Genomic DNA, 15,173 nt, shown 5'->3' on the forward strand with positions numbered 1-15,173 from the left:
CGTCAGTTTTTGAAAAGGTATTCATAAAAGCATGTACTTTGCAGATCTTGTGAATTTTAAAATCAAAGTAAAATAGTGCATATATTTTGAAATGTTTGTTTGTTTTAGACGGAGTTTCCCTCTTATTACCCAGGCTGGAAGTGCAATGGCATGATCTTGGCTCACTGCAACCTCCGCCTCCTGGGTTCAAGCGATTCTCCTGCCTTAGCCTCCTGAGTCACTGGGATTATAGGCACCTGCCACCACGCCCAGCTAATCTGTGTTACTTTTAGTAGAAACGGGGTTTCACCACTTTGGCCAAGCTGGTCTTGAACTCCTGACCTCAGGTGATCCACCCACCTCGGCCTCCCAAAGTGCTGGATTACAGGCATGAGCCACGGCGCCTGGCCTATATTTTTATTTTTTGAGACAAGAGTCTTGCTTTGTCGCCCAGGCTGGAGTACAGTGGTGCCATCTCGGCTCACTGCAGCCTCTGCCTCCTCGTTCAAGTGATTCTCCTGCCTCAGCCTCCTGAGTAGCTGGGATTACAGGCTTGCACCACCATGCCTGGCTAATTTTTGTACTTTCAGTAGAGATGTGTTTTTACCATGTTGTCCAGCCTGGTCTAAATTCCAGATCTCAAGTGATCCTCCTGCCTCGGTCTCCCAAAGTGCTGGGATTACAGGCATGAGCCACCGTGCCTAACCTTGAAATGTAATTTTAACAGAATTCCTCTTACATTTATTAAGTTAAGGAACTATTTTTCTCCTTGGCACTGTCAGTTTGTATGTAAAGATGTGAAACCTGGCAGGCCAGACGTCAGACTTGACTCCCCCCTTCCTCACCCCTTCCCCCACACGGCTCCGAGCAGGCCTCTTGCTGTCTGGCAGCTCATTAACCATCAGTGCTGCTTTCTCTTCAGTCTGAAAAGAGCAAACGCTTGTTCTGACAGAGCAATATGGAGACTTTGTGTGGCTTTGGAGACCTGTGCCTCCTCATGGCATAACTTGGGGTAAGCCTCATGCCACAGAGTGCTTCTAGCTCCATACAGTTATATCGCCTGTGCCATTCACTCATTCCAGAGGGTTTTAAAGTTACAGTACCAGGCATAGGATCACAGGTCTGGAGCCTGAAGAAAATTAGAACAAGGCTGGAAGTCAGGCCGTGGTCAAGGAAGTGTTGACGAAAAGAGTCAGACTCTGTAAAATATTTGAAGAGACTTATTCTGAGCCGAATGTGAGTGACCAGTGGCCTGTGACACAGCCCCAGGAAGTTCTGGAAACGTGTCCAAGGTGGACGGGCCACAGTTTGGTTTTATGCATTGTAGGAAGACCTAAAACATCAATCAATAGATGTAAGATGTGGAATACATTTGTTTTGTCTGGAGAGGCGGGACACTTGGAGGGGGCGGGAGGGGGGAGGGGGTGGTGTTCCAGGTCACAGGCAGATTCAAAGATTTTCTAATTGACAATTGATTAAAAGAGTTAAGTTATATCAGAAGACCTGGAATCCCTAGGAGGGAGTATCTGTTGTGGGGACCAAGGTTTTTATTATGCAGATGAAGCCTTCAGATAGCAGGCTTCAGAGAGAATAGATTGGAAATGTTTCTTATCAGGCTTAAAAAGGTACCAGACTCTTAGTTAATTCTCTCCTGGATCAGAGAAGAGGAAAAGGATTCTCTACAGAATGTAAGTTTTTCCCCACAAGAGACAGCTTTGCAGGGCCATTTCAAAGTATGTCAAAGAAATATATTTTTGGGTAAAATATTTTGATTTCTTTCAGGGCCTGGTATCTGTCATGTGATGCTATACTAGAGTCAGGCTAGAATTTGGTGTCTTATTGCAACAAAAAGTCTCAAGATCTCTGTTTTAATGTTTATACCAGTCAGTTGTACCTGGATTCCAAAGGGCGGAGGGCATAATGAGGCATGTCTGACCTCCACTTCCCATCATGACGTAATGAGGCTCGTCTGACCTCCACGTCCCATCACGGCCTAAACTAGTTTTTCAGGCCAACTTTGGAATGCCCTTGGCTAAGAGGAGGGGTCCATTCGGATGGTTGAGGGACTTAGAATTGTATTTTTCGTTTACAGAGGTTTTGAATAAAGCTTGTAAATGTGCCTGCCCATTCCATTGATTTGGTTGGACCTGCCATGAGCTCTTTTGCCACACATTAATATAAATGGAAAAGGTTGATAAAAACTTTTGCAGACTTACTAATTTTCTGAGAAGTCCTGAAGTTTGCTCTGCTGTCTTCTGTGGCATAGATGCTGAGAATGCCTCAGAACTTCTCCAGCCAGTGTCGGATCCTGAGTATAGACCCTGATGTAGTGTAGGATGTGGCATCCTGTAGGGCATTGAAAGGTCTTTGGATGCTGTTTGAGTCCAGGCTCAGGTAAGAAGGGCAAGAGATAACTGGTACACCTCTGTCTTCACAAACTCTCTCTTTAAGAGCCATGGCTGCCTCTCTGCTCTGAGAACGCACACATTTAAATTTATCTCCAGATGTAGAATAAGTAATCGGAGTCTTTGAATGTACTAATTAATTAGTGCATGCTACAAAATGAAAACTGTTGTTACTGTCCTTTTTAATTTGTAATTTTAAAAGTTTTAAAATTGTTAAATATGCCTAACATAAAATTTATGTTTTAACCATTTTAAAGTGAAGAATCAGTGGCATTAAATATGTCACAGTGTTTTATAATCATTACCATTATCTATTTCTGAAACTTTTCTTCATTCCAAACAGAAACTCTGTACCCATTATATAACAACCCGTTCCCTAAACCTTTCTCCCCTGGCCCCTAGTATCTGCTCTTCTCTGTCTCCATGCATTTGACTACTCCACGCACCTCATAGAAGTGGAGTCATACGATCTGTGTTCTTTTGGGTCTGGCATATTTACTTAGCATCGTGTCCTCAAGGTTCACCCGTGTTGTAGTGTGTGTCAGAACTCATTCCCTCTTACGGCTGTATCATCCAGTGTGTGGACGCAGCACCTGTCGTTCATATATATATATCCATCTGTTGAGGGACCCTTGGCTTGTTTTCACCTTTTGACTGTTGTGAATAGTATTGCTGTGAACATTGGGGTACAGGTATCTGTTTGAATTTCTGCTTTCAATTTTTTGGGGTGTGTACTTAGGAGTGAAATTGCTGAATCACATGGTAATTCTGTGTGTAACTCTCTGAGGAACTGCCACCTGCTTTCCACAGCAGCCGCACCACTTTACATGCCCACCAGCAGCAGTGCTCGAGGGCTGCGGTTTCTTCACGTGTTCATCAACATTTGTTATTTTCTGTTTTATTGATAATTACCATTGATAATGGGTGTGAAATGCATCTTATTGAGGTTTTCATTTGCATTTCCCTGATGAATAATGTTGAGCATCTTTCCTTGTACTTATTGGCCGTTTGTATCTGTTCTTTGGAGAAAAGTCTATTCAAGGCCTTTGCCCATTTTTGAGTTGGATTGTTTGCTTTCTGTTGTTCAGTTACAGGAGCGAACGCCTTATCAGATGTGGGATTTGCAGGTGTTAACTCCCATTTTCTGGGCTTCTGCATTCTATTAATAGTGTCCTTTGATGTGCAAGCGTTCATTTTGGTTAAGTCTAGTTTATTGATTTTTTTCTTTTATTGCCTGTCTTTTGGTGTCATATCCAAGAAGTCATTATCAAATGATTTGGTCACAAGGATTTTCTCCTGTGTTTTCTTCTTCATTTTGTCGCTTTATCTCTTCATTTTAGATCTTTGATCCATTTTGAGTCAATTTTTATATACCATTAAGCTAAGGGTCTAGCATCATTCTTTTACATGTGGGTATTTCAGTTTTCCCACCACCACTTGCTGAATTTTATAATTATTATTTGAAAATGTTATTACAAATGTGATTTTCAAAACTCAAACACTTATGAATACTATGCCCATATGCTCGCCATATTTTTAAATTACTTGGTTTCATGAGTAGCCTTTTTTTTTTTTTTTTTTTGAGATAGGATCTCATTCTGTCACCAAGGCTGGAGTGCAGTGGAGTGATCTCAGCTCAGTGCAGCCTCTGCCTCCGGATCAGCTGAGACTCTAGGTGTGTGCCACAATACCTGGCTAATTTTCTGTATTTTTGGGGGGAGATGGGGTTTCACCATGTTGTCCAGGCTGTTCTCTAACTCTTAAACTCAAGTGACCCACCTGCCTCAGCTCCCCAAAGTGCTGGGATTACGGACATGAACTACTGCACTGGGCCATGAATAGCCTTTATTATAGGATTTTATATTGTTCCAGTGGAGCTCCCTAAGTTGCTGCTTTTCCCACCATAAATGTGCGTTTAATGCTCTTAGATCATACTCAGCACAAAATGACTGTTAGCTGGAAAAAATGACTCCCACTCACATGGTCTTTTTTAATCAAAGTCATACTTGCAGCCCAGCTTTTCAGAGTAAATTGTATTATGCAAAATATTACTGTTTCGATGTCTGAGAGCAGTGCAGGCTTTGGGAGGAAGTGCAGAGGCCCTGTAAGTGTGGGCTTGGTGTATGTTTGAAGGGCAGCAGAGAGTGCTCGGGTGCAGGTTGGGAGACCTCTCGCCTTGCTCTGTGCAGTGGCTATGGGGCCTGGGGCAGGAGCAGCCTGATTCACACTTAAAAATGTAAAACAAACAAACAAACAAAAAGTGGAATCTGCTCTTAAGATTGTCCGATGACCACACTGTCAGCCTCTAGTCATTGCTACCCTCCTGACCCCAGCACCTCAAATGGCAAAAGTCCTCGAGACTGCTGAAGTGAGTGTGTTGCCAAACGTGCCTCCCCAGGGTAAAGCTTTCACCCTTTCCACAGACTCCAGCCACACCCAGATCTGAGGCCCAAGTGTGCACGTTCTCACTGGACACTGTGCCCAGCTGCCACACACACACTTGGTCCTGCATAGCATGGGCTGACGTGAAGGTGATAGGTCCCTGCTGGAGTGGGGCCTGCCACCTGCCCACCAGAGAGGACAGCATCTCCTCTGCCATCCCATGCCTTCATGTTCAGTCACTGGCACCAGCAGCCTTTCTTCTGGCCATGACTCGTATCTACTCTCTTTTTGGATCATAAGCCCTTCTTAGCTGTTATAGGGTCATGGGCCACTCTGAGAATCTGAGAAACCTTCTCTATACAAAAATATATGGACATGCTTATCTGATGTTTCATCTGCAATTTCTGGGGGTTTGTGGGATTCCCCTCAGGATCATTTACTTTCTGATAAGGAGCCCTTTGCCCTGGGCTTGTGGAATTTGTGTGGCCTAGTGTAGTACCAGGCACATAACCGGGCACTTGAACATTGAAAGCATTTAATGATGTCTACAACACTTAAGGTATCCCACATTAACGGCAGTCCCATAGCTAAAAACAAAGCATTGGCTTCCTAGTGGCAGTTCAGAACCTCTGCCTGATTTCCTTCAGCTCAGTCAGTCCTCACAGCCATCCCGTGAGGTCGGCATCACCAGCCACACTCTGCAGGTGAGGACACCAGACTCGAGTGACAGGATGCGGTTAGATCTGTGCCTCTTGGTGTCACCTCCCTTTCCCTGGGCCCGTAACCTTATCTAGGGTCCTTTGCCTCCAGGCCAGTGTCTGTCCTGCACCTGGGCATTTGCACTTCTGGCGATGAGCTGCTTCATCCCCTGGCAGAGGGTCTGCAGCCACTCTGGCCAATGTGCTGCTCTGCAGCCACTCTGGTCAATGTGCCATCAGCAGGGTCTGCAGCCACTCTGGTCAATGTGCCATCAGCAGGGTCTGCAGCCACTCTGGTCAGTGTGCCATCAGCAGGCCCATGGGGTCAAGAGGGAGGGAACAGAATGGGGAGTAGATGGTGTGGTGGGGGGCAGTAACCCTTGCTCCCCACCAGGCTGGTGTTGAGACAAGATGTGCTGATACGTGACAGGTTCTTGTGACTGCCTGATCACACAGTAACATTTAGAAAGAAGAGGGAGAGTTGGCCAGACACGGTGGCTCACACCTGTCATCCCAGCACTTTGGGAGGCTGATGCGGGTGAATCACTTGAGGCCAGGAGTCTAAGACCAGCCTGGCCAACAAGGGGAAACCCCATCTCTACTAAAAATGCAAAAATTAGGTGGGCACGGTGGCACATGCCTGTTGTCCCAGCTACTCAGGAGGCAGAGGCAGGAGAATCGCTTGCACTGTGGAGGCAGAGGTGGCAGTGAGCTGAGATTGCACGACTGAACTTCAGCCTGGGCAACAGAGCAAGACTTCATCTCAAAAAAAAAAAAAAAAAAGAATAGGGAGAGACAGAGATTAATTATCAGTGTCAAAAGCCTTGATTTTTAAAAGGTTCTGTTCAGTATCTACAGCAGTTTATGAAATTATCATTCCTGTCTCCATGAACTGCATGCTCAGGGATCACTACAACCTGTCTTACCTTGCTTAGAATCATTGAGTAGTCCTCTCTTTCAGTCTTTCTTTTAGATTCCACAGAGCTGAGACAAACTAGGGCAGGAGCAGGACAAATTCTCCTCCCTGCTCTAGGCCAGAAAGCCAGCACAGGACATCACTAGGCTTAGAGTTAACAGGACCTCTCCCTTCGAGATGTCCCCTGCTCTGGGCAGGTAGGCGGTTGCAGCCCAGGGCTGACATGACCAAGCCAGAGCGGGCAGAGAGAGGGGTGGGTAAAAGCAAACCTGGCAGTAGCAGGTGCTTCTGCTCTGTTCTTTTCTTTTTTGTTTTTTTTTTTAATCCAAATACTGATAGAAGAGAAATAAAGGGGCATCTGAAACTTAGACAAGATTAAGATTACTTAAGGACAGAGTGGAGTGAGCATACAATTCACAAAGTGTGCATTTTTCCTGGGAGCTGAAGCTCACCCCTTAGGCATCAGAGCTGTTTTTTGAAAGAACCATTTTAATGGAAATTCTTAAAAAATATATCGCATGCTTGCTTTTTATACACTGTACTTGGAACATTTTCCTCTTCTTGATGAATCAGTGTCCTTCCCTCCACCACCCTCAGCCAGGGAAGTAAGTTTTCCAGAAACTTAGTACTACGCTTTGGCATTTGAGCACACTTCCTTCAATTATGAGAGTAGAAGGCTGTTTTCTCACGTTTGGATGAAGTTTCTTACCTCTGTGTACCTAAGGTTCTGTGAAACTGGTTGTAAAGGGGCTGGGAGTGCATGTGTTGGCTTAGGTACCTGTTCCTTTGAGGTAGTTTTGGTTTGGTCCTGAGCCCAGGACGAGGAGGCAGCACCTGAATGTCCCATGAGCTGTTCTGCTGCTTGGAGCAGCGGCCTGTGTGTGTGGCGTGTTGGGGTATGTGTGCTGTATTTGGGGGCATGTGGGGTGCTATGTTGAGGGTGGCAATCGGCAGACTGGGGCCTTTCTGTTCTCTCATCAGGTTGTGAACCCAAAAGTTTCTGAGACTTGCCTCAATCAATTGAGAAAGTTAATTTTGCCAAGGTTAAGGATGAACCCGTGACACAGCCCTGGGAGGTCCTGATGACATGCGTCCAAGGTGGTTGGGCCACATCTTGCTTTTATACATTTTAGAGAGAGATGAGTCATCAGTCAATATGTGTAAGATGGGCATGGGTTCAGTCCAGAAAGATGGGATGACTGGAAGCTGGGAGGAGTGGAAGGGCATTCCAGATCACAGGTAAACAAGAGGCAGAAGGTTGCATTCTTTTGGGTCTTTGATCAGCCTTTCACTGAATATACAATTTACATGTGAGAGGCAGGTAGAGGAATAGTCACTTATGCCTAAGTCTGGCTCAGTGAATCTGCACTTTTTTTTTTTTTTTTTTTGAGATGGAATTTTATACTCTTGTTGCCCAGGCTGGAGTGCAGTGGCGCAATCTCGGCTCACTGCAACTTCTGCCTCCTGGGTTCAAGTGATTCTCCTGCCTCAGCCTCCCGAGTAGTTGGGATTACAGGCATGCACCACCATGCCCGGCTAATTCTAAAAATATTTTTAGTAGACACAGGTTTCACCATGTTAGCCAAGCTGGTCTCGAACTCCTGACCTCAGGTGATCCACCCACCTCAGCTTCCCAAAGTGCCGGGATTACAGGTGTGAACAACTGTGCCAGGCCAAATCTGCATTTTTATACATAAACAGTAGGGCAGAGGAAGCCATCAGGTATGCATTTGTCTCAGGTGACCAGAGGGATGACTTTGAGTTCTGTCCTTTGTCCTGCACCTGTGAAGATAACTTACCAGTTGACATTGCCAGGGTGAAGGTCAGCAGAGCTGTTGTAGGGTATAGATCTTGAGGCAAATTGTGAAGGAGGTATGTAGCTTTTTTTTTTTTTATCTTTGTAGCTATCTCATTTAGGAATAAAATGGGAGGCCTGACGCAGTTCCCAGTGACGACTAAAAGAGTCAGACTCTCTAAAATATTTGAAGAGATTTATTCTGAGCCAAATATGAGTGACCAGTGGCCCGTGACACAACCCCAGGAGGCTCTGAGATCGTGTATCCAAGGTGGATGGGGTACAGCTTGTACATTTTAGGGAGACATGGGACATCAATCAAATACATGTAAATGTACTTTGGTTCTGTCTGGAAAAGCGGGACAACTGGAAGGTGGGGGCTTCCAGGTCTTAGGTAGATTCAAAGCTTTTCTGATTGGCAGTTGGTTGAAAGAGTTAAGTTATTGTCTAAAGACTTAGGAATGTCTGGGTTAAGATAAGGGTTTGTGGAGACCATAGGTGAAGCCTCCAGGTAGCAGGCTTCCAAGACAATAGATTGTAAATGTTTCTTATCAGACTTAAAGACCCTGTTCTATCAGTAATTCCAAAAGGGAAGAGGGTGTAATGAGTCGTGCCTGACTTCCCTTCTCATCATGGCCTGAACAAGTTTTTCAGGTTAGCTTTGGAAAGCCCTTGCTGAGAGGAGGGGTCCGTTCTGGTCAGGGGACTGAGAATTTTATTTTTGGTTTACACCAGCTTGACTTTTCCCTTTGGCTTAGTGATTTTGGGGTCCCGAGATTTATTTTTCTTTCACAGAGTCTTCCTGGTCTTCAAGAAGGTGTCTTGAGAGCCCTTCCTTGTGCCACCTTCTCCTTGGGGACCCCTGCCCCTGTGGCTGCGGTTTACCCTGGGTGGAAAAGGCACCCATGCCCAGGCTGGCTAGAGCCCCTGCCAGTCAGCTGGCTGGGCCCCAGTATTCCTTGGGTGTGCTTTCACTACCTGTCCAAGTCACCCACCAGGGCCCCAGACTCCCCTAGCACGTCTCCTGGGCTGTGTCCTTCCCTGGAGGCTGCTGAGCTGCCCTGGACTTTCCCCACAGTCACACCATGGTGGGATCCACCCACAACCCCTGCCCTGACCCACAGACACTTATTGCCTGAATCAGGTGTGGACAGAGTTCAAGTTGTTTCAGTGACGTCCCTGGCAATTCAGTGGCGATGGCCACAGATCTGTGTGTGTGTCTCTGTGTGTGTGTGTCTCTGTGTATGTGTGTCTTTGTGTGTGACTGTGCCTCTGTGTGTGCCTATCTGTATGAGTCTGCATGTATGTGTGCATAAGTCTGTGTGACTGTGTCTGTGAGTGTTGTTTCTGTATCTTGTCTGTATGTTTCTGTGTGTCTCTGTGTGCGTATCTCTCTCTGTGTCTGCGTCTCTGTGTGTGGGGACTGCCATGCCTTCTTTCCCATGCTAAACATACCTGCGTCTTGACTCTAGTCCGGCAGGCTTCCCTCGCTACACCTCTGCCTCAACCCTACGGAATCTGGCTGACACGCATACTAAGGTTTTCTAAGGAGGAGCTGGCTTTTGGCTGTGTGGGCTGGAGCTGGGGTTTAGGGGAATGTTTCTCTCCCATTTGCTCCTGGCTCTGCACCCCCGTGTGTGAGGGGGCAGGAGGGCGCTGTGACTGCATCCCTCCCATGAGCCCAGAGGATACATATTACCCTGTGGGCATTGAAGACAGGGCCAGGTTTCTAGGGCTGTATAATCTTTTTAATTGTTTTTGGCTACAGGTCAAGTGTAGATGTGTCAGGGGTCAGAGACCTCTGAGTCCTGCAGGACAAACCTGAAACTGTCTGCTTATGGGAGTTAAATGTTCATCAGATTTGCATTTCTCTCTTAAAACCCAACAACCTTGTCACTGGAAACCTGGGTGGAAGTCTGGCCCAATGCAGAAGCCACCATACTCTCCTGCCAGCTCCGGAGGCTGTCTTAGGATCCAAAGCCCCTTGTTTAATCCTGTTTTCTCCGCTGTGCTGGGAGAAAATCCCATTCCTGGGAAATTACCAGAAGAAAAGCTCCATCTTAAGGTTAAAGGAGCTAGAATCACAAGGGGAATCATTAAACCCCACTCCCAGGCCAGGGACCCAGGCTTTGGGATGAGCGATCTGGTCTTCAAGGCAAAAACGCTTGCTCACCAGCCTTCTTTCTCCTCCGCACTCTGTCCAGGTTTGGGGACACTGTCTTAGGCCCCTTTGACGTCATCAGCACAAGAGACTCAGAGCAAGGAACAAAACTGCCTGTACTCGCCAGGGCTCCTGATGCTATCGTCTCGTAGGAAACCCTGAATGAGGTCTGGGCAGGTGAAAAGCCTTCCTGTTTGTCCTCTCAATTAGTCACACTTGGTTCTGAGCCAAGCCGTCTGCTCCCGTGTTAATCCCCAGCCTGGGGGAGGGCAGGCTGCAGCAGGCAGGGTTTGCACAACCCACACTCCAGGCTGCAAGGTGGCTTCTCTTCCCTGTATTTTGTAGCCCCTGCCCTTATTCAGCACACACTTTCTTGTTTCTGAATCCTTCCAAAACATTCTGGTCTGGGCTGCACTTTGTGCTGTTTGGGAGAGGCAGCCCTCACCTCAGAGGGCAGCTGGAGACCTCCTGTGTGAGGAGGGCTTGGCCTCCTTCCCGGGGTCTCTGCTGCTCAGGCAGGGGGCTCCCTCTCCCTCTCCATGTGCTTGTGGGTGGGGCAGAGCTCCCATCCTTGCCTCATGTAGAAGAGATGGTTCCAGGCCACACAGGCCTGAGCTCATCTGCGTGGAGTGGCCTGACCACCGAGCAGAGAGCAGGAGAGGCAGAGGCAGCGCTTGTGCTTCGGGGTTTTTAGGGATTTATGAATGTGCACACCAAGAACAACAAACAAACCAAAGTTCAAGTTATTTCTCTTTATTACAAATCTCCATATAATACAGTCTCTTTCAGAGGAAGTTGATTAAACTCTATTGCACCAGCTTCTGAAGAATACATTGTACGAAATAGCAGAGCATTTCTTGTGGCTCCCAGATCTGCTACCTGCAGTGGGGCCAGGCTACCCCACAGCTCCCAGGCTCTGGGCACCATAGCTGTCTTCAGGTGCTCCAGCTCAGGACGTGGCCATTCAGAGGCGAGAATCAGCAAGCTCCTTCCAGGCTGGGGCACATCCTGAAGCCCCATCAGAGTAGCCCCATGACAGTGGCTTAGGGGTGTGGGCTTGTGTCCTCCTCACGGAGGGGGGGAGCATGTTTTCCCAGCAGCTCAGGTTTCCAGGGCCCCTCACCTTCCAGGTGTGACAGGTTTTCGTACTTAAAACATCACTTAACTATCAGCGGTATACTGGGGTGAGGCAGGGCTGTGACAGAGAGCTGAAGTGATGTGCGACAGTCACAAACAGCTTTCATCTTTGACCTTGGAACATGTGACATGTTTTGCCCAAGTTTTCATTTCTCCCTGATTGCATTTAGCTTGGGATCCTGTTAAAATTCATCTGCATTTCCATAGCATACCCTGAGCACTCAAGAGGCAGGACGAGGGGTTCTAGCCAGGGACTCAGATGTTCCTGCAGACATTGCACACTGGAGGCAAGCGACACCAGCAGCGAGAGCCTGTACTGATGCAGTGTCCCCAGAGAAGCTGGGCCAGGGCAGCAGATTTCCCCTGCAACAAGGCATGGGGCTCCTCCTGTCCCCTGCCCCTTGGGCCTGGGCCTCACAGTGTGGACTTGTCTGGAGTTTACCTGGTGCTCTGTGGCGGCGTAAAAGCCTGTTCCTCAGGTGTCTCTGCCATTTACCCCTCTGTCCTCTAGAGAGCACCCATTGGGTGACAGGCCGACAAGGGTCTTGCAGAGTCTTTGGTTGGGCACCCTGAGAGCTTGGAGCCCTAGGGTCTTTCTCCACATGACACCAACAGGCCTGTCTCTTGTGGAGTGATGGGTCTGGGCACTGGACACTTCTTATACCTCCTCACAGCTTCCAGGCCTATCTTTGTGCCAGCCACTGCTGTATGCAGGTATCACCAACAGCCCCTTTTGCCCTCTCCTGGGGTTCTCAGATCGGGCAGGGTAGGATACCAGGACCATACCAGGCCAGTACTCCCATGAGCAGAGCATGTGCAGACAAGCTCTATTCTCTCCAGCTCCTCAGAGGGTCCCTGAGGGACAGAGCCTCAGTTGTCCATAGAGGAGACCAACTCAAGAATGCAACTTTGGGGCTGACATTTCCTCCTCTCTGCTCCCCTGGCCATTCCTCTTCCTGGGGGTGGTTTCTGAAAACCACAACAGAGCTTTCTGCATAGGAGGAGCCCTGCCTTGGGCTCTGCTGCGGTGGAAGCCAGGTCCAGGAGGAAGTCTTGTTCCTGCCCCAGTGCAGGTCAAAGTATGTATCCCTGATCATTCATGCACTTGCTACATAATTTACACTTATCAAGCCCAAACAACCTGGGAAATGAAATGCACAAGCCAGTAAGCACATGCAGCAGCGACCCAGCTCTCCACAGGGCAGTCCCCCTCCTCCTCCCCTGCAGGGTTCTCCAAAATGCTGGGCACAGTGAGTGTGACAGATCAATATCAGAACCTCTGTGCTCTGGCCCTGGGTCAGACCCTACAGATTCAGGGATCCACAGATCCGGGGGTTGAACTCAAACCAGTCATCAGAATACTCAGCAGATGTTTTCGAAGAGCTAGTGTGTGCACGTACCACACATGGCCTGTTATCTGAATGGTCTCACGTGCGCCTCCCTATACACATATTCAAGTTCAGTTGAATACACGTATTTAGATTAGCAACCATTATTATTCTGTAGATGAGGACACAGATTTTGAGGTTAAATTTTAGAAAGAGTGGCTGGGGTTTGAATTGGGCAGTTGATGGTAGATGCTGGCCATAATGGAAGGATTTCGGGGCTTGCAGTGAAGCACAGATGCAGAGGGGACACTTTTGGTACGAAGGGGCTCTGGCAGTCGGGGTGGTGTCTGAGCTGGACTTGGAAGGACACACACGCTCTGCCAAGGAGTCAGAGAAGGAGCTGTGGTGGGAAGAGGGGCTTCTGGGCAGAGGGATAGGATGTGCACCGTCAGGGTGTCACTTGGAGGGGAGGTTGGGGCCAGCAGACTGGGAGGGCCAGCGTGGCCTCATGGGTTTCTGTACCTTGTGCCCCCACCAGGCTGTGTTCTTTACGTCCCCAGTGTCTGGACCAAATAAGTGCCATGTCCAATAAATGTTGCTGAACTCAAGTGAAGGCCACTTTCCAAGAGGACAGAAAGTTCTAGAGGGACACCGTTGCAGAGGGAAGTTGGGGAAACAGGAGGATACCTAGCTTTGGTCTTGTTCTGTTGGAGTTGGAGTTTTCTTTTCTTTATTTTTTTGTTTGTTTTTTTCTTTTTTAGAGACAGGGTCTCACTCTGTCATCCAGGCTGGCGTGCAGTACCACAATCATAGCTCACTGCAGCCTTGAACTTCTTGGCTCAAGTGATCCTTGTACCTCAGCCTCCCAAGTAGCTGGCACTACAGGTGTATGCCATCATACCTGGATAATTTTAGTATTTTTTTGTAGAGACGGGGGTCTCACTCTGTTGCCCAGGCTGGTCTCAGGCTCCTAGCTGGGCCTCCCAGAGTACTAAGATTACAGGCTGACTTTTTCTTTTCTTTCCTGTCTTTTTAGAATGTCTGAGATACATTTCACAATGGATGGCCAGATAAATTGCTCTGGTGAGGCTTAATTTTTTGGATAATTACCAGGCCTCCATTGGTCACCCAGTGTGGATGACTCACCACCACATTGTGGAAGAATGATTGTGTGTTGAGGTTGTGAGCCCAGAAAAGGGAGAAGAGCAAGGCGTCCAAGTTCTCTCTTCAGAAATTCAAGGTCATTGGACCAGCTTCTCAACCCAGCATTTCTTTTTTTTTTTTTTTGAGACAGAGTTTTGCTCTGTCACCCAGGCTGGAGTGCAGTGGCGCGATCTCGGCTCACTGCAAGCTCTACCTCCCAGGCCCACGCCATTCTCCTGCCTCAGCCTCCCGAGTAGCTGGGACCACAGGCGCCCGCCACTGCGCCCGGCTAATTTTTTGTATTTTTAGTAGAGACGGGGTTTCACTGTGTTGGCCAGGATGGTCTCGATCTCCTGACCTTGTGATCCGCCCACCTCAGCCTCCCAAAGTGCTGGGATTACAGGCGTGAGCCACCGCGCCCAGCTCAACCCAGCATTTCTTGTCTTGCCACCTGGGAAGCAGTGGCTGTCACACTTTGACAGGGTTAGTGCAGCAGAAATGACGGAAACAAGCCCATGGTTGCCTTCTTTCTTGGCAAAAATCACCTTGGCATAAATGCTTTTTCTCTCAGTATGGCCGGATATAAAGGGCTGGGCAACCCTGGCCCCGTGTGTGGGAGAAACTGGCTGGATGTGAAGAATGGGGAGGACAGACAGGCCAGCTGCAAGGTCATGAGGGCTGGCAGAAGCCTGTGTGGAGGGCACTGTCTGAACTTTATACAGAGGACGGACCTTCTCCTTGGCGACAGAATGTTCTGGCATCATACTGGAGCCTCCCACTGCCCTTGGACAGGCTGCACCTGAGCTCAGTTCTTCCTGGAGCCCAGCCATTCATTCCCAGCCCTCAAGACCAGCCATCACCAAAGGCCTGCTCTTCCTAGAAAGTTGTCACTAGAATTTTTTGGAAGGCCTAATCCTTTCTTGGGATATGGGAGGGCTGAGTATCTCCATAAACACTGGCTTAATACCTGCATCTGTTTTTCATATTTAGGATTATAGACCCATTCAAGTTGGTGATGAATGGTTATTGCAGCATTTTGGGGAACTCATTTCTTATCCCCTTGTGTCCCAAGTGCCTCTTCCCCATTTCACTGGTTGGGATCTGCCCTGACCCTGAGGAGCAGGAAAGGGCCTGTGAGCTGGAGGAGGCTGAGGGAGGCCCCCAGAGGGGCCCTAGCTGGAGTCATGCTCTGGGCAGTCTGGAGAGTGATTTGGGATGAGCATAGCTGG

This window comes from Piliocolobus tephrosceles, chromosome 19 (assembly GCF_002776525.5).
Source record: "Piliocolobus tephrosceles isolate RC106 chromosome 19, ASM277652v3, whole genome shotgun sequence".
In the NCBI taxonomy this organism is placed as follows: domain Eukaryota; kingdom Metazoa; phylum Chordata; class Mammalia; order Primates; family Cercopithecidae; genus Piliocolobus; species Piliocolobus tephrosceles.